At 33.5% G+C, this 27,039-nt stretch overlaps 1 pseudogene; it reads left to right on the forward strand.

The window, feature by feature from the left end:
* Positions 1–16,399: 16,399 nt before the first annotated feature.
* LOC111731932 lies at positions 16,400–16,518 on the forward strand (annotated as a pseudogene).
* Positions 16,519–27,039: the final 10,521 nt, after the last annotated feature.

The raw sequence follows: 27,039 nt of genomic DNA on the forward strand, positions 1-27,039 counted from the left end.
GAAGTCTCATTTATTTAATTTTGCTTTTGTTGCATGTGCTTTTGGTGTCATATCCAAAAAAATTATTGCCAAGACCAAAGTCAAGAAGGCTTTCTCCTATGTTTTTTTTCTAGCAGTTTAAAATTTCAGATCTTACATTTAAGTCTTTTACCCATTTTATTTTAAAATTTGAGTAAGGTTAAGATGGGAGTCCAATTTAATTCTGTATGTGATTACCCAGTTTTCTTAATATCATTTATTAAAAAGACTATTCTTTCCCCATTGAGTATTTCTGGCTCTCTCTTCAAACATCAATGAACCCCATATGTGTGGGTTTAATTCAGTTCCTTTGTTACACTACTCACATTTTAATTGCTCAATAGAAAAAGAGTATTTCTATCAATGCAGAAAGTTTTATTAGTCTGATTTAGATCAAAATTATATTAATGTAACAATGATAATAATACTTTGCTTTTATTCAACAGTTCTTAATGATGAGCAAAACATGAGTGTATAAAAAAGTAACTTGTTCTCTCAACATACCTGAGAAAAACATTCTTATTGTTTAAATTAAAAACAAATAGAGAAAGATAGATACTTAGCGTTTTATTTCAGTACGGACAGCAGGTCAGTAAGCTCACTAAGCATTCAATACCCTGCACATCTGATAATGATGAGAATACATTGTAGTCCTGCCTAAAAGACCTCCAGAAAGGTCTTTGTTAATGGCTATGTCTAATTTACAGGGTATACCTAAGAAGTTCAGGCTTCCCTCACTTAAATTTGAGCTTACATATGGTGAATTACGCATAATTTAAAATTATTTATTTTCATCTATACCTAGCAAAATTACTAGCATTTTATATCTAATATTATGTTCCATTAAGTGGACTTTGTTTTCATTGCCATTATGCTAAAACATATGCTTATAGGTAACAGTAGAAATTTCAGAAATGATTTTCCGAGGCTGTTCAACACAGGAAATTAAAGTAAACCCTAAAATGTGTTTTTTTAAGACATATGATTAATAATATAAAATTCTCTCCTTACATGTAATGAAATGGAATAGTAGAAAATCTATTTGTAAAGAAATAACTAAAAATGCAGGAATATTAAAAAAATTTATTTTTCAAAGAATTACTTTCAGTCTTATGGAATATGAGTCACAGAGTATATTATTACAGCACTCGGGATTTTAACTTTAAAATGAAATTTTTGAACAGATAATAATACTCTTATAATTGTATGTAAAATTACCTATTTTTGAATTATAAACTCCTAGAATTTGAGAAAAGTTTGTAATTTTTTCTTACATATTGATACCAGCTACAAGGTAGCATTATTTCCAAGTGATGCTGTATTTGTTTCCTAAGATGATTGTAACAAAGTATCACAGACTGGGTGGCTTAAGCAGTAGAAATTTGTTATCTGACAGTTCTGGAGTTTAGAATTCCCAAATCAAGGTGTCGTCAGGACTGGTTCCTTCTAAGGGTTGTGAGGAAGGAACCTGTTCCTGGCTTCTCTCTTTGGCTTATAGATGGCTGTCTTTTCCTTATTTCTTTTCACATCATCTTTTCTGTATGTATGTCAGTGTCCAAAGTTCCCCTTCTTATAAGGACACCAGTCATACTGGGTTTAGGGCCCTGTGATATTGTGAGTTACAAAAAGAAATATATAGTTTGTCTTTGTCCCATTTCTAGCACAGAGCTCCTAAAACCTTTGGAGCTCCCTAAGTGATAAGAGCAACAGTGGTGTGTTTCATTATATTAATGAGGTGACTTCTAGAGTTCACCAAAGGATGGGGGCTGGTTGCCAGTGGAAACAACCATGTGATTAGAGGGTTGGAATTTCAGTCCCACCCTTCTACCTCAAGGAGAGAGAAGCTGGAGATCGAATCCAGTCACCAATGGCCAATGATTTAATCAACTGTGGCTATATAATGAAGCCTCCATAAAACCTCAAAAGGAGAGGGTCAGAGAGCTTCTACGTTGGTGAACACGTGGAGATTTGGGGAAGTGGATTGTTCAGAGAGGGCATGAAAGTTCTATACCCTTTTCCCACACCTTGCCCTATACATCTCTTCCATTTAGCTGTTCCCGAGTTGTACCTTTTTATAATAAACCAGTGATCTAATAAGTAAAATGTTTCTCTAAGATCTGTGAACCGCTATAGCAAATTCCTTGAACCCAAGGAAGAAGGGGATCGTGGAAACCTCTGATTTATAGCCGGTCAGTCATAGGTACAGGTAACCTGGACTTGTAATCAACATCTGAAGTCCAAGGAGGGGGTCGTGGGAACCCCCTTCTATATCCAGTCAGAAGCACAGGTAACAACGTGGGCTTGTGACTGGAGTCTGAAGTAGGGAGGAAGGAGTCCCTTAGGACTGAACTCTTTGCCTGTGAGATCTGATGCTATCTCTGAGTAAATAGTGTCAGAATTTAGTTGAATTGTAGGACACCCAGATTATGTCCAGAGACTTGCTTGTTGGTGGGAAGAGCCACCCTACTCCACCTCTGTTAGAATTGGGTTCAGGAACCCACAAGAGGCTCACTCTAATAACTTCTGTAAAGATCTTATCCAAAAAAGGTCACACTTTGAGTACTGGAGGTTAGAATCTCAACATATGAATTTTTGGGGGGCGGGGGAGAGGGGACACAATTCAGTTCATGATGCTACCCATATGCATTACACCATCAAAGATTTTTCTCTCCTCTTCGGCTTATTTGTGTGTGTATTATTATTATTATATACTATATATCATATAGTATATTATATGAATTATATATAGTATACTATATACCATATGTATATATTATATATATTACTGTAATAATAACACAAGTAGGCTAATTCACACTATTTAGCCTATGTCAAGGGAGGATAAGTGAGCACAAATTCAAACCGATACAGAAAATGTATGGTCTTCACATATTCTCCTACTTACCAGTTGTTTTTAAGAAACCATCAACCTAAAAAGTTGGTTAAAAGAAATCTCTGAAAACTTACAAAATGCATTAGACCAGAAGGCAACATAAGTCTCTATCTATGAGAGCATAATTCTGTTTGATTATATCATTAAATTTTACCAAAGACAGACTTAGCAACAAAAATCTCCCATTTTCCATTCTGGCAGTGACTCAGCATACTATCATTTATAATAAAGGCAAACTTCCTACTAATTCTATATATTATACATGTTCATACAGATCCAAAAGCAAAGTTTGTCTTCTTGTTTCCTGGTAATAAAAATTCATTTCCATCTGTGCCTCAGCAAGGCAGAGTCTTCACTGTTTTTATTCTAACTTTTGACAGCAGTTACACTAGGAATTAATAGATAAAATAACACGGTACCATATGATTATTCATATATTTCACAGATAGAAGTATCCATTTCAGTGCAATGGAAAGGAAGAACACCTGAAAACAAATGCAGAAAAGGAAATACACATATGCAAAAATATATTGGACATTACTGTATTTAAAGTATTCTGCACATCTGTTATCAATATCCCTCTGCTATGCAAAAAATAATTACATTAGTTAGTAAAAATCAGGAAGAAATAGAATTAGAATTCAGAGGGATGCTGTAATATTCTATAAATATTCTGGCCATCTAGGCCAGTTCCATGGGCTTTGGGGAAGGTAAAACATTACAGTAATGTCTACAGTGCTTTTGGTGCTGTTTGCCTGAGAAGTGATCTATTAGTGGAGTGAGTTAAATAAAAATGCACACGACAGAGCATATAATTCATTTGTAATCCAAAGGCCAGGGCTTCTACATGCTAACCCTTCCGAGAAACTTGGCAAAGAATCAATAATATAATAGCTCTGTGCTTGCTCCCAGTGTCTCAGCTATTATAGAAGATAGATGCTAGGTTCATGGAAGTACCTTTAGTGAAGTTTTTACTAGAGGTAAATGTTTAATATTAAGAAAAATAAACTATATTCTGGTTAAAAATAAAACTCCAAAAGAAATTCTAATTTCTGATTTTTTTTTTTTCAATTTTGGAGTACAAGTATGCTGATAGAAATAACTGGTAGAAAGCCTATCAAAGAAAACAACATGCACACAGCACTTTTCCAGACCCCAGAACTCCAAGTCAGATTTTTATGCCTTTCAAGACAGTTAGAATATTAATGATAATATCTTTAAAACTTAAAATTACTTAGATGTGTAACCTGCTCCTTTGTACACACAGAATGACATGCTGAACATGTTTTGCAGTTTGCAATTTTGCAGGTGCAAGTTCATTGGAAATTTTTGCTAGCAAAACAAAAATCACAAAATCATGGTGCTACAAATATCCTCAAATTTAAAATTGCTCAATTTGGACTTTTCTTTTAAAGCAGCTTTTTGCTTCTGGGAAGATTATACACCTCATGGATGCCATTTGTAAAGAAGCTTCATAATTATATATGTGTTCCTTCCTTTTTCTTGGAACAAAAATTTTATCCTTGACCAAATTCTATTCAGGTTCTGAACTCTTTTGCAACAAGGCCTCAACTTTTGGACTTCTCTACTTTCCTCTGTATTGTCCAATTTCAGCAAGAATCTTGCTAAGTCAGTTTAGCCAGAATTCCTCACTCTGAATAACTGATCATTCTTGATATCTGATCAGATTTCTCATCTTCCACCATCCTCCAGGTGATATCTGATTATCCTGACATGCCCTCAGCAAGAATCCTGCTGGATCTGTTTAGCCAGAATCCACCCCTTACCCTTAATATTTCCTCTTAACTAATTTTCTATTCAATGAACACCTTAACTCCACCCCAGATCCTTAGTTATAAATTCCCTCTTCTGTATTCAGAGCTGAATGCAATCTCTCTTCCCTACTGCAAAATCCCATTACAGTGGTCCCTACACTTATCCTGATGGTCTCCCTGAATAAAGTCTGCCTTATCATCTTTAACAAATGTCACTAATAAATTCTCTTCTTTAACACTTTCTTCTTTCCTTCCTTCCTTTCTCCTTTAAATCTAGCCTTCAATCTTTTCTTCCTTGTTACTTTTTCTCTTCCTTTCTTTTCTTTCTTCTTTCCTTCCTTGTTATTAAAAAATGTTTATTAAAGATTAATTGTCCAGGCACTATGTGTTACTATGTGAGACACGTATTTTGTTTTTTGGGAGTAAAACATTTCTAAGCTGATGTGGTAGGTTTATCACATCATGGAACTATCGGTAGAGGAAGTTATATTAGGGAGATAAATTGCACTAATATTATGGAACCAGAATCTGATTAACATTATGTAAATACATACTATTCCAGATAAAGAAGTATCTGTAAATTCACAAATTGATCCCCAAGCTATTCATGCAATATGACAACAAATACAAAATTCATGGTTTGTGTACAATTTAGTCTAATTTCAAGGTTAACTGCTTCTCCAGAAAATTAGAATAATTAACATTTATCAAAACCTACAATTACTCTCCTGTGAAGTTATAATAAAATTAAAGAGGGAAAGGACTTTAGGAGTCATCTATCCTGCCAAAACTTCAGTTGAAGGAAAAAGGAAATCAATTATTTTATGTATTCATAAAGCAATTCCTATTTGATGTGCAAAATATTAAGGTACAGGTATGGTATAAATATGAAACCATGTGATTACAAAGAGGTGATACATCACATTGTATAAGTAGGGACAATGAAACAAAAATTCAATGAAGGTCATTTCTAGCATAAGATAGTATATACTGATTATCAAATAATGATAAAGACAGTAAATACTGAAGAATTCAAAGGAAAATGTCTCCATGGGTCAAGTTGTCTGGGAAGCAGAGATAGAGCTTGAGTTAGAATTTAAAGAACTTATAAGATTTTGTTCATAATTCAAGTTTAAATATATTTTAGGCAAATTAAGGGTATTCTTACATTCTACTATAAGCTATAAAATATCAGATTACGTGTCCTCTCCATCACTACCATCAGTACATTAATATGTGCATAATGGCATATGTGAAAAATATATCTGTCTTTGCTCCCCTCTCCCCATCCCCACACCTACCTGACAAGAGTTCCTGAAATCCTTGTAAATTCCTAAGTGATAAGAGCACTAGAAGCATGGTTTATTCCAAAGAGGTGACTCTAGGTGGGCTCCCGAATGGCTCCTGGATGGGGACTGGTCACCAGAAAGATCAAGTCATAATTAGAAGCTTGGAATTTTTGGCCCCCACATCTCTAGAGAATGGAGATGGGCTGGAAATGGAGTTAATGATCAATCATACCTACATAATGAAGCCTCCATGAAAATTCCAATATTATGGGGCTCAGAGAGCTTCCAGGTTGGTGAACACACCTACATACCTGGGAGAGATAGCTTCTTCTATTATTCAGTATCCCCATGCCCACCACCACCGCAAAGCCAAACAAACTAAAACAAAAATATTTTGTTTTCATATGTCCATCATCTCTATCACCTTTCCATCTCGATAAATTACTCTCTCAAAACAATCTACAGTGTTTAGGCTTTGTGACAATTTTCTGTGACAAATGTGTACTATATTCATACAGAGTTAATTATTATGCTTTAGCATAATACAATGAATCTCAGTGGTATTAAAAATATGCTTACTTATTTTTATAGAATATATATATTATTTCATTAATTTGAGAGAAATCTTCCACCCATGATGTTTTTATTTCTTTAAATACTCTTGAGAGCATTGCGTGGATTTTCTGTAAGATACTCCTTTTTCACGATGCCTTTAAGAATAGAATTTATTCACTTGTCAAAAATGTATTTCCATATAGCAGACTAGTATGTTTTTTATATGGACTGGACAGTTTCCTGTCACAAAAAAAAAATCTATATTGGACGGGTATTAAGTATTTAATAAACAGCTGATGAACAAAAACGAACATGCCTCAAAAAAACTCATCAAGGAAATGAAAAAAGTTGCTCTTTTCCAGTAACTGTTTATTTCTCTGTTGAATATTCCACATGAACCCCAAACAATCATTCTGCTAACATAAAGTAAAAGAGATTCACAAAATATATTAAGAAGGAGACAGTTGGAGTCACAATTTGAAGGTCATATTTGCTAAGTGGCACTGTCTACCTGAAGGTAGCCACAATTTTTTTTGTTGTTCTACATTTTGATTTTTTTCAGTTCTGTAACTGGAGATCCAACTTTCATCCCCAACCTCTCAATCACTCGCATTTACCGCACCACGTTTTATCTTGAAGCCAAATTTAATAACTGAGCTTTAAAACCTGAAACCTGGGACAGGCCTTATCTTTAGTAACATGAATGATGCCATAAATCTCAAAAAATGCCTTCAATTCATAGGCCAAGATTAAATTATATATTTACTCTAGGTTCTGGGTGCAGAAAAAGTCAATGGCTGTTTCAAATCATCTCTATTATCCACTCTATAAAGATGTAATTCAGTACTATGTATTGTTGATGTCTTTATTGTTTTCTTTCTTACTGTGATCAAAAACAGTACCATAAAATTTTCTTCCAGTTACTCGGTCATCTGGTAGCCCTATGAAATGACAAAGAAAACTCAAGATTTCCAATTGAAACAGTATATACAGGAGTGTATCCTTTAGACCTTGAGTTAATACATACTCTTCTCGATTTACTAATATGCACTCAGAGTATATTTCCATACTTTTCCTTTTCCCTTGGCTCATCATTTTATTACTGAATTAGATGAGAAAAAAAATAGCCTTTGAGCCTTCATTAGCAATTCTATAGCTACTCAAAATACAAGTTGTCCTATTATTTTATTTTAGATCATAACCTTTTTTAGTATCTGAAATAAATCTGAGGTTCTCTCACAGTTGATGATTCAAACTAGCTGAATCTTCCTGAAAGAAGAGAGTGCCCTAGAAACCTGGAGGTCAAATCACAGAGCACACAGATAAGCAAAAGTTTCTCTGGCCAGTCGTAATTTAGTACTTTGAAAAGCACTATATCTTATTACAATTCTTTTGATTAAATATTAGAGAAACATATAGAAGCTTATTTAAACAAAAACCATAATAGTTACCAGATGGACAGAGAGCTATTTCCTGGAATACAAGGATGGGGTGAGTCATTCTTCAAGATACACTTAATCTAGATAGAAAGTCATTAGAATATCAGATGTACTTTCTTTCTGCTTTTTGGCTTTTTTTCAGTCTACAAATTCATTTGCATATTAGCTTTTCTTGCTTCTTGGTGATCTTAGCAAAACTTTGCCGTAACACCACTCCTGAGTTTACAGACCTTAGTTCCAAACACCTGTAAAGATAACTAGTTGAGTCCGAATCCTGTTTTTAAATGTGGCAATGTAAATGCTCTCTATTACAAATATATTTGCCTTTTCAAAATAATCAAGTTTAATTTATCTGAAGGCAACTTATTTAGAGTTATGATATTCAGAGATTCAGCATTTTGATTCATGTAATTTTAAAATAGTAAAACAATTATGAAGAAAATTCTACTGAAATATTTGAATTGGTTCTAGTTGATGAGCAAAGTACTTGAATAGTGTGTATATATAACATACAGTAAGTCCTCACTTAATATCATCTATAGGTTCTTGGAAACTTTGACTTTAAGGGAAATGAAATATTTTACCACAGGCTAATTGATATAAACAAAAGTTAAGTTCCTATGGTATATCTCTGATCACAAAAACATCTTCAAATTTCTAAATAAAATCCCAACACACTTCTAGTATTAAGCATTGAAATACACGTGAGCTATACATACATAAGAAAGATTAATAAAGACAAATCAGATCATTATTTTCCAACCTGCTTTATTTAGTTCAGGGTCACAGGTGACTGAAGCCCATCTCAGCAGTTCAGGGCACCAGGCAGAAGAAACTAACCCTGTACAGGATGCCCTTCTGTCCCTGAGAACACTCACATGCATATCCACATTCACTCAGGCTGGGACAATTTAGACACGTCAATTCACCTAACACTCGAACACAAGCACTGCAATACCACAACAGTTGATAGGATAGTTGTGATGGCTACTAAGTGACTGATGAGTGAGTAGCATGTACAGCATGGATACATTGGACAAAGAAAGGGATGATTCATTTCCCAGGGAGGACATGAAGCAGGATGGCTCAAGATTTCATCATACTACTCAGAATCATGAGCAATTTAAAATTTATGTATTGTTTATTTCTAGAATTTTCCATTTAATATTTTCTTACTACAGTTGACCACAGGTAACTGAAATGGAAGAAAACAGTACATGTGTTAGAAATGTTGAGAAGACCCTAAGCTGATCTCTAGACTCAATGCAAGCAGAAAATGAAGACTAAGGCAGAATTTTAATAGGCTTGGCTAAGCGCTGAAGGCGTGTCCCAACACAGAGCCAATTTGCAAAAGCTGGGAGAGTATTTTCTTATCCTTCCTTTCAATTTTGCTCCAGGTATTTAAGTTCTGTCAAACTTTTTTTGTGTGTGTTATTCTCTCTCTCTCTTCTACCCCTTTCCTTGCTCTCTTGTCCTTTCTACCTCTTCTCTGCTCCACTCCTCTCTCACTCTCATTTTATCTCTTTTACTCTCTCAACTTTTGGAATCCAATAAAAAAGCTGTAAAAATTCTAGTTGAAAAAGGACAAAGAAAGCTACTTCAGAGACCACACATGGCAAAGAATATAGACTTTACAAAAATGCCTTATTAAAATTAGTTAAAGATACAGCCACAACCTATAGCAACCAACAAAAACCAAACACGGAATAGAGGAGAATATGATTTCTAAAGTCACCATATAATATTCAAATGTTTAATTTTAAACAAAAATAAATATGAAACATGCAAAGAATAAAGAACGTATGACCTATTCATGGGACAAAGTAACAGAAACTATTCCTGAAGAAGGACAGATATTAAAATTACTAGATAAAGCCTTTAAATCAACTGTCTTAAATACATTCAAAGAACTAAGGAGACTCTAGATAAAGATATATAGAAAACCAGGACAAAAATATACAAAAAAAATAGAGCATAAAGAGAAATAAATTATAACAGAGAACCAGAGTCCTGGGGCTAAAAAGTTTGATAACTGAAATGAAATCACTAGAAGATTTCAGTAGCAGATATGAGCACACAGAAGAAAAAACAAGTGACTTCAAGAAAGGTCAATCAAAATTATTCAGTCTTAGAAACAGAAATAAAAAATGAAAATCATGAACAGATAGTCAAAAGTAACATAACCAAAAATCTCAGAAAGAGAGAAATGAGGAAGAGAGAATATTTGATGAAAAGATGACTAAAAACATCCCAAATTTGATTGAAGACATGTATCTATTATTTGTGGAAGCTAAATGAACTCCGAGAAGGATAAATACAAATAAATTTATACCAAGGCATGTTATAATGAAAATACTGGAAGTCAAGGATGAAAGGAGAATCTTGAAAGCACTATGAGAATAATGACTCATCACATACAAAGAATCCTCAATAATATTAACAGCAAATTTATTGGAAGCCATAGAGGCCAGAAGACAATGGAATAGCATTTTTTAAGTGTTGAAAGAAAAGAGGAGAAAAACTGTCAAGCAAGAATTCTGTATATGGCTAAACTATCCTTCAAAAATGAAGGAGAAATTAACCCCCCACCACCTGAAATAAAGCTAATGGAGTTCTTTGCAAGTAGACTTACCTTACAGGAAATACTAAAGAGAGTCCTTCAGGCTGAGATGAAAGACAGTAACCTGAAACCACGTGAATAAATAAAGAATTCTGGTAAAAGTAACTACATAGTAAATTTAAAGTGTGGTTTTAGTTTGTAACTCTTCTTTTTATCTTTGGCATGATTTAAAAGACATACATAAACCCATAGTTATAAATTTGTGATAATGTAAAAGTAATGTATAGAGTTATAATTTGTGACAGCAACAAAATAAGAATGTGTGTATGAAAGAACATGGATAAACCTTAAATGCATATTTTGAAGCGAAAGAACATAATCTGAAAAAAGGCTTCTGTATGATTCAAAATATATGACATCTTGCAAAACAATTTCGTCAGTAAAAGAATTACTTTTACTGTGGTTACCAGGTGTTAGAGAGAAGGGAGGAATAAATGGGTGGCACACAGAACATTTTTTTGAAGTAGAACTATTCTGTATAATACTATACTGGTGGATGCAAGTCCTTATACATTTGTCAAAACTCAGACTATACAACACAAAGAGAACTCTAATATAAACTACGGATTTTTTGTGATAGTGATATGTTAATGTAGGTTGATAAGTTGTAACAAGTGTACCACTCTAGTGGGGACTTTGACATGGAAAAGCCTGTGCACATGTGGGCATAGGGAATATTATAGGAAATCTCTATACCTTCTGCTCAATTTTGCTGTGAACCTAACACTACTATAAAATACAAGATGTATTCAAAAATATACTACATAAAGCCAAGACAATGCTTTATGAAGTTGAACTAAAACTATAGAGACAAATAACTGTTATATTTTATTTAGAGTTTTCGTCACTTTTTTTTTTTTTTTTTTTGATAACAAAAGTGAGGAATTTCATTCAGGCTAAGGCTAGAAGAGGAGGAGAGACAATGCAGAAGCTCTCTCACGGAAATAGATGATGGTTTATATTCACCCAGGGCCACAAAGTGAAAGGGTTATAATGCAGCTTCCCTAGTTTCAATTCTGAAAGCCAAACGTAGGTACCCTGTTGTGAGAGAAATAAAACAATCTTGTCTCTCACCACTGTGAACCTTCTTTCTGTCAAACCAACATCAAGTTGAAAATAGAGGCATGTTAAGTTGGAAGATTTTGAGGAAACGGCCCTCTTCCACAGCAAGACAAAAAAGCGTTGTCTCCACTGAGTTATCCCTGGAAACAGCATATTCTCAATAAGCACCACAATGATATGCACCCTGTCCTTTGTTTTCAAGAAATCAAGTCATTTCTAAGGGGCTAACCAGCCAGAGATAAATTCTTTTGTCAAACATCAAGTCAGAGTGGTAGGATTTGAAGATACAACCTTTGGTATTTACCCAGTGATTCCTTTTCAAGCTACAAGTGCGTACTGGGTCATTATAACAGCAGTAAGCTTAAGAAAATGTAGAAATACATAATTAAGGAAAAAGCTGACAGTTATCTTTCTCTGAGATTTACACAGCTGGTTTCTGGAGCAGCAGAGGACCTTTTGCATCAATTTGAAGTTGATTTCAATCAACATTGATTGCCCAGCCTGGACCATTAAGTGCATAAGCTGATTTCAGAGAAATGAAATATGATGGATGTAGAAATCAGTGTAAAGAAACTAAAGAACAACAGGAAGAAATCAAGGGTCCTGAAGTAAATAAACCCATTTACAACTGTTTGCTAATTAGTTTTTTTTTTTTTTTAAGTTCGGCAGTTTTCTTGATTGTTCTTTTCTTCTTTACAGTCTGAATTTAGAGATTACGAAATGCAATGCATCCTAAAGACTATATAATGATAAAAAAAAAAGAAAAACTCATCCTTGTAGCATTCCTCAAGTTAACGAAAGTTCCACATACACAGGGATGTAAGAAGAATAAGTACAAGGAAGTTGAAGTATCTCAAGCACACAGAGGGGTGCTCAGAGATTTGGAGGCCAATGAAACTGTTCACTTCAGTATAATACTCTCCTTTTCTTCACAATCTAAAATCTGAGTGTCCATGTTAAAGCAAGCCAAGTTTCCTTCCTCCTTATACACTTACTTTCTTCTTTAAATAATAAGGTGCAACTGTTTAGCTATTCCTGAAACTCATCACCCTCTTATTAATTTTATTATTAATGGAAGGCATTAGGAGTTTAGAATTTCTTACGTGAACGTAATCTGAGATTATTTGTACGCAAGTTATTCTGGTTAACCTATATACTTTGCCCTGTTTCAAAACAAGCTTGAAACAGTAATAGAAGAAGACAATGATGGTCCACAAATTAGGTAAAAGGCAGGAGCAAAAGGGAGAAAGGCAGATATTAAGAAAAGAGAGACTGTATAGAGGCAATCTTTATATTTCCAACTCAACAGGAAATGAGTATTTTAACTTATACAAGAAATGGGAGATCAATTCTTTTTTCTTCTTTTTTCTTCCATCAAAGAACTTTAAAACTATTTAGGAATTCACAAGAAGCCCTTTTCAATATTTTTATTTCTGTGTGTTATGGGCTATTATATTCTTCCGGATATTTCCCACACTTCATTAGAAGAAATAGCGATTATTTATTTCCATGAGAATATGAAGTTCTTAATATACTGTTTATATTCCTCAGATCAGTAAGTGTCCTTAGCCTTTGATTTCTTATTTATGTAATATGGAGCATATGTATTTACCTAAAGCCATATTTTAATCTTAGGTTGCATAATTGCAACACAGTAATGATTTAATTAACCATAAAATCTTGACTATCATAAGATATAGGCATATTTTTGCAAAATACATTTATGAATCTTCATTGAACCAAGTATGGATTTAAAAATTGCATTAGGATTGCAGCTCTACTGAAATGAACTCAGATATGTGCAAAAAAAAAAAAAAAAAAAACTTTTCTCCAGAGCTCAGTTTATCTCTTTTGTGAGATATCGCAGAGCTCTGTATTAGAGAAATATGCCCCTGCCATTTTAAATATCTTTTGATTGAAATAGTCTTCGTTCACTATAAATAATTCTTTTAGATAACTGAATATGTAGTCAATATTTTCAGAATTCCATCTCTTCCATTTTTCCAAAATGGCACTTAGGTATATGAAATGAGTCACATGACTGGTGATTGATAGTGGCTGTTGCCTGGGAATTTAAACGAGAGGTTAAAACACTTCCACCTGGCCTCCCCACATAGCCTTGGCTTTCTTAAATCTTCATGGCTGGGTACAAAGCCATGGTTAGAGTGAGCTAGAGTTGGGTAGTTTCCTTCCTGCATGCAGAAGGCTACAGCAGGCTAAATTTTGGCATTTCCCTTCTCCCAAGTTAGTTAAGTTCTAAAAAATATCCTAATAGGATGTGCTCTGGTAAAATAGTTTCTCCTGAGGGCAGGTCTTGTTAAGAACAGAATGCTCTGGCATATTTCATAATGGTTCTTTCCCCTCTCCCCATTAGAAACATGAGTGAATTTTTCTTTGATACACACTGTGAGAACCTTGTAGGAGTCCTGGAGGTAAATAAAAGTGGGTGGAGATCCCTATGACTGAGTCCCCCGGAATCTTTAATTCCTTAATTTATCCACATGAAGCCTTCAGCAATTTGTCAAGTGCTGTTCAGGGTTCTTGTCCCAGCGCTAGTTCCCATGGAGGTTTCTGCTCATGGGTTTCTGCTCCAGTAGGCTGTAATTCTCTGTATTTGATTATCTGTTCAATTTGGGGGACAGTGATTTTCTCTGTGACTTCACTTCTCTGATGGATCTAAGGGTTGTTGATTTTTTAGTTTGTTCAGATTTTTACCTAAGATAGAATGACAACTTCCAAGCTCTTTACATGCCAGGTCAGAAACTCTTATTTTTTTCTTAGGTTGCATTTTTACTGCTGCTTTTAAAACACACACACACACACACACACACACACACACACACACACACACAGAGCTCTTGTACTTTCTTCTCTTCTTACATAGTGAAGAATTGCTATTTAGTTTTCAAATGCCCTAGAGATTTCTTTTTTAATTTGTGAAGGTTGGTTTATTTCTTCTGACTAAAACCACTAAGTTATCTATATCACAGTGATCAAAGCCTGTGTTTATAACAATAAAAAATAAAAGTATGTATCACAACAAAATAATTGTGTGATAGAATGTAAAGTATCAAAATTTAACTTTAATAAAATTATTAATAGTAATTTCAATTTACATTCTGGCAAATAATAATATACTAGTAGGTCATAAATTCATGCAACTCTTTTAAAAATCCCATCATTATTTTCCTTTTAGATAATCTCCTTGTACAGTTTGTTCCACACAATCTCCAAGTACACAATCTGGCCTCTCTGTGTCATCCCAACCCTTTGCACCTCCTCTTGGCCTTGTGTGCTCTTGTTCCTCAATAGAGGCTGTTTTTTTTCTCTCCTTAGCATCCATCTGGAATCACCTCTTCTCACATAGGCTGTCCCTAGGACCGGCCTTGGCAAAATTCTACTACCCTCAAGGAGGTTATACCTGCTCATCATTCGAAGCACACTTTTTCTAAGATGACATCTTTGTCCAATCAAAAGACAAAATAGTCTCTCTGCCTATATCTCTTTACATAATGCTCTTAAATTTTTATATATGCTATAATTTATTATCAAATATTACAGTAACTCATTTGCATAGGACTGTAGATTTTATATAGTGTTTTCAATGCATTTTCTCATGTATTTTGCACAATAAATCTACAGTTTGTTTTGAAATTTCCACTTCAATAGATGAGGAAACTAAAGATCTGGAAGGTAAATTAACATTTTGGGGGGTAACAGAACTAAAATTTAGAGGTAAAACACAATCTCAATATTCTGATGATTTGACTTCTGCAGATCTTTCTTTCCTTTGTCATCTTTCTTCTTTCCCCAGTTGGAGAAATAATTGACATACATCACTGTTTAAGTTCAAGATGTACAGCATGATGATTTGATTTACATATATAGGCCTACCTCGAAGATACTGCAGTCTCAGTTCCGGAACACTGCAACAAAGCAAGTATCATACTAAAGTAAGTCAAATCTTTTTTGTTGATAGAAGGTCTTGCCTTCAACTTCTAAAAAAAAAAGAAAAGAAAAGAAAAGAAACATCTGTAAAGTGCAATAAAGGACAGCACAATAAAACAAGGTATGCTTGTATCATGAAAAGAGTACTTCTTTAAGTTAAGCTAATGTCCATAATCTTATATGTATATGATAAAAAGAAAAAAAAAATCTTGTGATGAGAAGTCCTGGGACTTACTCCTTTAATAACTTTCCTATACGTATCATAAAGCAGTGTTAGCTACAGTCATCATGCTGTACATCACATCTCTAGTGCTTATTTATCTTATAACTGGTGGTTTGTGACTTTTAACTGCCTTCCTCCAATCCCTACTCCTCACACCCACTGTGTCATCTAAATGTAACTTACATTAGGACTTACTTTCTGTTCAGTTAGATAGATGGATATTTCTATGGAATCTAAGAGGAAATCTATGAAAAGACTGACATGTTAAGTGTTTTCTACCATCTATTACTAGGGCTGGTTTCATCACTGGCAAATATACAATTGAATAAATTAATTGTTTATTCCAGAAATCCCTTGTTAAATCACTTGGCAGAGAATCTTCATCAATATAATTGCTATATTTAGTTGATAAGACTTAGTTACTAATTTAGCAGTGACTTGGATTGGACTATATATGTTATGGTAGAGGGTCAGTGGCACATCAAAGTGAAGTTTTATGAGAGTGGCACCTGGAAAACATCAAGTTCTGATTAGTAAGAGAAAAATGAATGACAGGCATAAGAAAAAATAAGGATGAGTCTACGGCCATGCCACCCTGAACAAACCCGATTCTGTCTGATCTCAGAAGCTAAGCAGAATTGGGCCTGGTTAGTACTTGGATGGGAGACTACCTAGGAAGACCAGGTGCTGTAAGCGTAAAAAATAAAAAATAAGGGATTGTAAGCTGACAAGGTCCTTGCAATCTGTGAGGTCAACCAAGGGTTGCCTCACCTGAAAAGAAAAAAAAAGAAAAAAAGAAAAAGAAAAAAATAAGGATGGTATAACAGATCTTAAAATTCTGCCTAGGATTAGCCTATGGTTCATATGCACACACATACATAATGTTTTAATTATAATCTAACATATTTTAAATATGATTAGTACACAATTAATAGATGTATTTTATCTAAATGTATATATAATTATATATTAAATATAGTATGTATTTTTATAAGAATAAAGTGAACAGTTTTAAGCCTGTGGTAGAAATTTTAGCAAATATTTGAAATTAATAAGATCATGAAAAATTGGAGCTGAAAGAAAGTTTAAAGGGTTTGTTTATCCTAGTCATTTTCCAGAGAAGGACATGAGTATGACAAATAAAGCTAAGTATTTTTTTCAAGGTCAGAAATAGGATAAAAACAAAGGATTATTTTACTGCCATTTATACTCTACATGCTAGCCATGTTGAACTACTTGCTTATCTGTGCTTCATGCTTTTCACATTTCTCTATGATTGTACTTGCCTCACACTCAAGTGCATGGACCTCATGTGGTCCCTATTTATCCTTCAAAATTTAGCTCAAGTATCACTTGAAAAGGCCTTTCTGAGCCTGTTCTCTCTATCTGAATGGAGGAGTCCCTTCAACTTCTTTTGACAATAAATATGTATTTACATCTATCTATCTATCTATCTATCTATCTATCTATCTATCTATCTATCTATCATCTATCATCATCTATCATCTAATCTATCTCTCTACCAACTATCTACCTTCATCTACTTATATTCATCTTATATCTATTTATTTATCTGTCTTTTCACTTTTCCGTTCATTCTAACACACTTGAATTCTATGAGAAATAGAACTGTATCTTAGTCATTTTTGCATCCTTAGGGCCTCCTTCAGTGGCTAACTCATAGTGGGTGCTTAATATTTGAAAAAAAATAATTGAATGAATACCTTCTAGACTTCTCATTTTATGCATTATAATTTTCTCATATTATTTCTTTTAAATGACAAAGAGAATTCCTCTTCATGAATAACAGAATTTAAAAGACTGTCATTTTTTCCTTTACCTGAATATCCCTGGCTTCATTCACTATTTCTTTAGAAGTTTCCATAAATTCAGAGCACATTAAGAGGATTAGGCATTTTAGCTACTTTGCATTGAACAAAAACTAGTTCATCAAATTAAATGGACATTGTCAGAGTTGTAATGGAGCAATAGGAGGCTATGCAGAAAAAAAAAGGACTAACTGAAACCTCATATGGAAAAATATTCTTTACAAAAATTTGTTCTCATTTATGACATGGAAAGAAGATGCAGATATTTTATCCAAGTGTATAACAACTATTTTAACTTTTTAATATCTCAACTGCTTTATACTACGGATTTTATTTGGCTATTCTACATTTATTTCTGGTATTTAAATAATATTCAACATTTTTATTGTTGGAAAACGCAATAAATCTACTTGGATATTGAGAAAACTTGTGGTATAGAAATAGCCTTCTCCCATTCTCTTTATAATGTATTATATCTTATGAGATCATTGTCTATTTCAGATTAGATTTACGTTTTTTCATCTATTCAGAGACACAATTTCAGTTTCTACGTATCCATTATTTCTTAAGAAAATGTGTTTATTAAGGGTCTATAATTGTATACATTTATTTGGATTCAATGATATAAAATATATAGTATGTATAAATGTCACTTTTGTCTTTCACATAAGCACATCTTCCCCTGAGATTAGATAATGTTCAGAGAGTCTCTCTTTATTCCTAATTCAAAGGACCAAGTTGACCTAATCGAAATAAAATTGTTAAGCAATAGTCAGTACAGACTGAGTATATAGGAGTTACAGGATCGGAATTGCTAGGAATGTGTCTGGAATCAGAATGTTAACAGGTGCAGCAGGGAAACTTTATGTATATTCATTTGAAATTTTGAGGGTCACTGATGTAAAGGCTAGGGTATATAGACAAGTAGGCAACATGATGATAGTAGAGACCATAACAAGCGCTAGATAAGGAAAATTCTTGAAGTATAGAGAAAAATCAATATGGACATAAAACTAAATCAGAAAAATTATAGAAAAAATATTATAAATGCAAAACTCTAATAACAGTTGCTTTTTAACACCTTCTCTATGGTATAAGTCAACCCGGCATAAAGGTAGCCTTAGGTAGCAAGTAGCCTTACTCCAGCAATGCATATTTAAATAGATTTCTTCACAAGTCCTTTAAGGACCTCAGCTGAGGACAGAATGAAGAAGAGATATATGAAGGAAAATTGTAAGTAATAAAGACTAAAAGGTAATCTGAGGTGTGTAAGAGAGGCATCTGATAGTAGAGGAGAGAAATCTGAGCTCTGCTGAATAAAAAAGATATATTTCTATCTCTATTTCTATCTCTATCTCTATTTGTCTGTGTCATATATATGAAGTGGTAGAAAGCAAACAGCAGAAGAAATGAAAAAGGGTAAATGAGAGGAGTGTTCTTTATGGGGCTCTGAATATGTATTTTTACAATCAGTGAGGCAACGCACAGTTGGGCAAGTAACTCAAATAATGAATATTGCTTCTAGTATTATGTCATTTTTTTTGAAAAATAGAGTTTTCTACTGTATTAAACTGCAGTGCAAAGTCTCTTTGGGTTCATTGTGTGTTTACTGAGTTTTCATTAGATCTAAATTTTCTAATCAATTAGGCAACAAGGACAAGTAGGTGTAACAGCAGTGAGATGGTTCCTTCCCTAGCATTTGACATTGTATCCTTTCAAGGTACATTTGTTCTTTCTTTTACTTTCTTTTTAGGTAGAATGTACTCCTCTTACATTGTCGAACTGTTATCTGCATTTGGTTAAAATAATGAATTAGGGCACCCATGTTAGTACAATGATTCTGCAATATGTTGGCAAAACAAAACAAAACAAAACAAAAAAAACCCTTTCATTGGTCAGTTAACTTTTCAATGTGTTCAGTAATTAATTGAGGACAGGAGACCCAGAACAAATCATACATCATTACTGTATACAGCACTCTAAACCTTTTTCTAGGTTGTAATAGTTTAATAACATCACCTTTGTGTTATGCAGTTAATATATCACTTGACCAAAACTAAAATCATTTAATGTGCTTAAAGATGAACATATTACTATAATAAACCACCTGTACACATACAACATAACACATTCCAGCCTTCTCAAACTTTTATTATAAATGTACCTTAAGAAACAAGTAACTGAGAAAGTATTTAATTTTATTAATTGTATGTTTTTATGTTTTTATGCAAAACATTACTTATAATTCCTTTTCATCATCTGGGTATGCTTAAGAAAGTGAGGAATAACACAAAATAACAGTATTCATCAGAACTTCCTGAATTCATTAGAATTTAAACACCGAACATGTCGATTCACTTTAAATTTGGAAAATTATTCAAAAGCAAAATACCATACAAAATATCATGTACATTTAGGTTACCTTACTTAAAACTACAAAATATTGCATCTGACATTTCCTATTCTGACTATCTTTTAAAAACTATTCATAGCTGACAAATGCACGTTTTAAGATTCAACATTATTCTGTAACTAAAATGAGAAAATATACATAACGACTTCATTTTTAATTTTGAGGAAAAAATGTACCTAGGTGGTTATGAACTAACATCTCCCATTAAATCAATGGCTTTACCTAGTTCTTATGTCTGTAGAATGCAGCTCATTAAGCTTTAAGTTCTTTTATATTCATTACAGTAGCACCTTGTGTATTTTGTGTTCATTTTCCTTATGATCCCTCTATAAATCATTTGATAGGTGAGGAGGTTTAACCTACTTTCCCAAAGATAAAAATCTCTTCAAATCAGCAACCCAATATAATCTTCAAAATACTATCTGCTGAAACCTAGAGGATTTTCATGAACATTAGGGAATGTCTTCGTCAGTTTGGGCTGCCATAACAAAATAACCATATACTGGGTGGCTTTAACAACAGAAATTTATTTTTTCACAGTTCTGAAGGCTTGAAGTCTGAGATCAGGGTGCCAGCATGGTTGAGTTCTGGTGAGAATTCTGTTCCTGGCTGCCTTCTTGCTGTTTGCTCACATGGACTTTCCTCGACATGTGTGCAGGGAGGCAGGGAGAGAACAAACTCTCTGATGTCTCTTCTTATAAGAAAGGTAATTGTATCAGATGATGGCTTCACCCTTAGTACCTCATTTAACCTTAATCATCTCTTTAAAAGCCCTACCTCTGATATAGTCACATCGAGAGGAAGGTGGTTACATATGAATTTTGCAGACACAATTCAGTCCATAGCAAGTAACCATCCTAGCATGCATCATAGAATGACTGATATCACTGCGAAATCTGGATGTGCCTTTCTAGTAGTCCATTCTATTATTAGTGACCCCATTCTATTAGTTCAACAAATAATTACTGTTCCAGGTACTGTTTAGGGGGTCAGGTATAAAGTGATGAATAAAAGAGAACTAACTGTTGCTTTCTTATGTTTGGTATCATATATTCTTCTAAAGGAAAAGTTCCCGAAATGAAAAGATTACGGGATGAGAGAAGGTTTCTCTGAGAACATTTAAGGTGAGACAGGATAGACTGAAGAATATTTGCAATGCCCTGCTGGACATCCGGTCAGGCGGCCAGGCCAAGGAATTTCCTAGCCAGTGTCTGCTGCTGCACAGCTTGCAGGAGCCAAGTAGGAGTAGGAGAAGGGGGGATGCCCCCGGCAAATGCCCTTCCACCTGCACATCAGTGTGGAGCAGCTGGAGTGTGCTTGTTTATCTGATATCTGCAATGTTCCTGGAGATCCTGTACATGGCTGTTATGAATTTTGGGGGAACATGAGCATTCAATTTATAGCACCTATCTATTTGAAACTCCATCTAACCTATATAGGAAAGCAATATTGGATTTGATGCAATTTAAATTTTCTATTTTGGGGAGTTTAATCCATAATATTTGAGTAAATGATAAATATCAAATTTATAGCTGTTTAAGCTAGATTACTGTGTGAAGAAAAAAACTGTAAAAGTGCCAAAACCTTACAATGTTTACCCGTGATCCTTAACTAAAACAATTATAAAATGTATACAGAATATTGATGTTTGATGTCTTATTTGCTTTTTTTATAACCATATTACAGAACAAACTGGAATTCCAAAGCACCTATCATAAAGAACTTTGGTGTTTCCTGAATTTAGTCATTGTGAACAATGAAGGGTGTTGACAGTATATATTCCTAATCTACCTTTAAATTCTGTCAAGAAGTGATAATTGTGAATAGAAGAAAATGAGTTCCATAAAATCTCTGTTATGTATAGCAACATTTACCTACTTGTTAAAATGAATTGATGAAAATAATTGGTTTACTGTTCGCCTTTTACCTTTTAAAGAATAGTGGATAACTATAAAGTGGATGCAGTAAATGATCAAGGCCTCCTTTAATTTCCTCTCTCCACCCATTTGACAGTGAAGAATTGACATCTGCCAATTTTCAGCCTGGAGGATTCTTTATTTTATGTACTAAGTTTCAAACATCACAAATCTTCCATTCAGAGAATAAGAAGCTTGGGACAATAATTAAGGTTGCTACTTGGAGATAAATACACTAAAGCAGGTTAGCCAAGGAACCCTTTAGGATTCTGTGATTCTTATTTGCACAAGGAGTGAGTGATAGGGCACTAGACCATGAGTTCCAAAAATAACCTCTTATTAAATATATATTCGTTTGTATTGTCCATTTCTAAGATTTGCTCTCTGGAAGAGAAATGAAAATTATACGATCTGAAACAGTCTGAAATAGCAGGATAATTGTCTTTTAGTAACTTTCCACTCATTTAAAGAAGAGATACATATAGGACTTATAATCAAGGCTTCTTAAATGCAGATTCTGAAGCTTGACATTGAAAATAATAGTTCAAAATGTTACAAACTCCAAAGAAATGAGCAAATTTTTGTCCCAACTCAAAAAATGAATTAATAGAATGGGTTTCAAAACATAAATAATTCTATATATAATCAGTTCTGCTATAATACTTGTTTTGAAAACAGAATTTGTTCCATTGCAATTGATATATTGGGAACAATTTAATGGAATAAATTTTATTTTTACTTACGTGCAATTTTCTTCATGAGAAATATGAGATGAACATGGAAAACTACAACAGGCTGAATCCAACGGCATAGTAATACACAAAAATACAGGTGCCTACCAGCTACTTCAGTTTACCGTGTGTGTTATGAGCCCCACCCATCCACATCTGGTGTTACAACTTTTAGTCCAAATTCAGATAACCCTACTTCCACTACTTCATGATAGTTCAAGAACTTCATCCCTTCTGATGTCCAATTTCACAACTAAACTTCATGGGTTTTCAAGGCAAAGTGACATATTTATTGTAGTATTTATGTAGATCTTAATGAGTTAACATATATGAAACCGTGCTATCATTTTTATTAAGTTCCTATTTTCCCACTCCCATAAAACCAGAGTATTTTGCTACTTGATTTTTCATAGCTAGTAATTTTTAGGAGTACATATGAAAGGTTATAGGAAAAGTAACTGTACTATATTGAATATATTAAACCAACATCAGCTATGTTTGCTAGAAAAAGTATAAACAAGGATAAATATAATTTATATTTATTGTAAGGTCTCTTGAGAACAAATGATTAATTAGCATCATTAAAAATAATTATAATATGTATTAAGTCCTTGAGCTGTACAGTTTTCTATAAGTGGGATATGCTTTTGTACTTTTATTTATGAAAATTTATTTTAAAAATATATAATAGATCCAATTATCTGATATTTATCAATTCTTTGTTTTTGAGTTAAATTTTAAACAAGTTAAATTTTATCTATATTAATAAAAATAGGATTAAAAATATTTTATTTCTCTAAACTTCTTTATCCCTTAACGCTCAACTAAATCTTCATATATACATACATATATAACTCCATTAGTTTCACAACTATCATTGCTTCTTTTAGATTTGTGTGATATTTGTGTTTAATATTTCTGTTTCAGATATCAGCAGCTGCATAATAAACCATTAAAAATAGTGGCTTAAGATAACAAAAATTTATTATTTCTTATGATTCTGAGGATTAGTTGGATGATTCCTCTGCTGTTTTGCCTGCATTTATCAGAGGGTCAGCTGTGCTGGAAGGTTTCTGTTGGCCTCACCTGTCTGGCAATTGTTGCTGGTCATCAATTAGTGAGGCTTGGTTCTCCTCCATGTACCTAATATTATCTAGTAGGCTAGCCAGTTTCCTTACACAATACTCTCAGCGCAGAATTCCAAGAGATCAAATACAGAAGCTACAAGTCATCAGATGGCCTAGGCCCAGAAAGTATGACTTTAGTTCTGCTACATTCAATTAGCCAAAGTAAGTTAGGAGACCATTCCACATTAAAAAGAAGGTTGGGTTGACTCAACTTCTTGATGAAAATGTGAAAATGCAAAGTCACAGTGTAAAAGAGGAACTTTTGTGTAAAAGATCACAAGAGGAACTTTTGCAACCATCTTGAAAACAATCTACCATGAAATGTATTTTGAAATGTGCGACTGAAGAAAATTGTATGCACCTTTTAAAAACAGAACCAGAAGGAAAGATTGTTAAGTTAAAAGGGAGATATGAGTTGATTTGTTAATGTAAACAAAACAAAAATAAGTAGCTGATCCAAATTGGAATTTGCACAAACTATGTCAAAGAATTATACACCAGGTGACAAAACAGATTCAAGTAGAACATCTTCTTACAAAAATATGTGGCATTAAGGGAGGCATGCAAAAAAAATGTATATCTAGCAATACTAAAATCTTCGGTTGAGTTATATGGAAGGGAAATTAGAAATTCCTTAAGGAAAGTATGACAATTCCCATTAAAAAGAATCTATGAAAGTCAACCACCATGATAAAAAAAAAAAGATCCTTGGAAGTTCCCATGCATTGGGATATCTGAATAAATACAAAATGGTGTAAAAAAATTGATGACAGAGTTTTAGGAGAGAGATGGAATACCCTCAGCTAGGAGAGTATGAAAGAAATTTCGCAAAATTTCGATGATCTTAAACAATATGTAAATTTGTTGACTTTTGACACAAAGTCTAACAGTGTACAAATTTCAGCCAGTTTCAATCAGAACTTTTGTGTCTTTTTTCTCAGTTACTTCAATTTTCCCTCTTTTGTATAATTAGTCTTACCATCAAACTGGCTTCCCGATGGTCATAAATGGGTGCTCATAACAATCGGAGCTATATGCTTCTTGTACACATTTAGTGAACGCCTTAGTCAACTTCGGCCGCTATCATAAAATATCATACCCTGGGTGGCTTAAACAACAAACATTTATTTATCACAGTTCTGGTGAGGGCCAGACCAAGATGCTGACAGAACTGGTACTTGTGAGGGCCCTCTTTGCAGATGGCAGCCATCTCACTGCATGTTCACATGATCTCTTTATGTGTGCACATAGAGAGAGACTTATTCTGTCTCTTCCTCTTCTTATCATGAAGGTACAACACTCATGACCCCAATTAAACCTAATTAATTCCTATAGGCCCCACCTCCAAATACCATCATATTGGGAATTAGACTGACAACATCATTAAACTTTACAAATATCATGAAGCTCAAATATAGACTTTTAAAATATCCATAAATTTTCTAATCCACTGTATAATTATATTTACTGTAATATTTCTACAAACACACACGTTTACTTAAATAATTACTATAAAATTCATTTTCTTTTTCTTTCTTGAGCCAATAAACTTGAATATGAAACAAAATAAGCGGTTATTCAAAGCCAATTTTATCTTCAGCAATAATGAATAAAGCATTTTTAAAATTTACTATAATTTTTGGTAACTCATATCAAGCTTAACATCTCTCAGACCTCTCCTATTTCTTTATTTATGTTGAATTATAAAGCATTTAGTGACTCTGGTCTTTACTAGTGGTTGATTCAGGTCTTTGGTAGGCTTACTATAGTCTATTGTCAGTCTCAGCTATGTTAGAGGAGATATATGCTAGATATTTAATCATTAAACTATTCACAGGTGATCAAGTTCTTGGTAATTGATTTAGAATGAACCAGTCTTAAAAAATAATAACGTTAATTCTATTCTCAAATTTTTGAGGAAGCTCCATACTGTTTTCCATAGTGGCTGTGACAATTTACATTCTCACCAGAAGAGTATGAGGGTTTCTTTTTACCTATAACCTCCCAACACTCTTATATGTCATGTTGATGATGCCTATTCTGACAGGTGTGCGGGGGTAGCTCATTGTGGTTTTGATTTCCATATCCCTAATAGATAGTGAAGATGAGCATCTTTTCATATGTCTGTTGACCATTTATATGTCTTCTTTAGAGAAATGTCTGTTCAGGTCTTCTGCCCATTTTTTAATTTGATTGGTTTTTTTTTATTATTGTTGAGTTGTATGAGTTTTTTCTATATTTTGGATATTAGCCCCTCATCAGAAATGTTGTTTGAAAATATCTTCTCCCATTCAGTTGGTTGCCTCTTCATTTTATTGATGATTTCTTTTGCTGTGTAGAAGGTTTTTAGTTTGACATAGTCCCATTCATTTAGTTTTGCTTCTACTTCTCTGGTCAATGATGACTCAGCAATCCTTCTTCTGGGTATTTACCCAAAAAATTTGAAAACATTTATCCATAAAGATATATGCACGTTGATGTTCATTGTAGCTTTATTCACAGTGGCCAAGACATGGAAACAATCTGAAACGCCCTTTGATAGATGACTGGATAAAGAAGACATGGTACATATAGCCAAAGGAATATTACTCAGCCGTAAGAAAAGACGAAATACTGCCACTTCGACAACATGGATAGACTCTGTGATTACCATCCTAAGTGAAATAAGTCAGATAGAAAAAGTTGAGAACCATGTGATTTCATTCATATATGGGATGTAAAACTGAAAGCAACAAACGAACAAGATAAACAAATAGAAACTCATGGACGCAGATAACAGTTTAGTGGTTAATAAAGGGAAAGAGCAGGAGGTAGGTTGATAAGGATAAAGGGGTTAAATACAAGGTGATGAGAAGAAACTTAACTTTGAGTGGTGAACACACAAAGCAATATACAGATGCTATATTATTGAACTGTACACTTGAAACCTATATGATTTTATTAACCGTCGCCCTAGTAAATTTAATAAAAATTTATTGATTAAAAATAATAATGTAATGTAAAAGAAAAAATGAAATGCCTACTTTTGCATTTTAATGAAAGATAATTTTTTTTTTTTTAATACAGGCAACAGACATGTTCTCTTTTCCAATGATCAGTTCCCTTTTCCATTTTCTCTGCACAGGACAATCTGTATGGAGTTTGCTTGTTTTAATGGATATTTGTTATATAACTTCTGTGAAGCATGAACTGCTTTCATTT

Source organism: Pteropus vampyrus, unplaced genomic scaffold (genome assembly GCF_000151845.1).
Source record: "Pteropus vampyrus isolate Shadow unplaced genomic scaffold, Pvam_2.0 Scaffold11, whole genome shotgun sequence".
Lineage (NCBI taxonomy): Eukaryota > Metazoa > Chordata > Mammalia > Chiroptera > Pteropodidae > Pteropus > Pteropus vampyrus.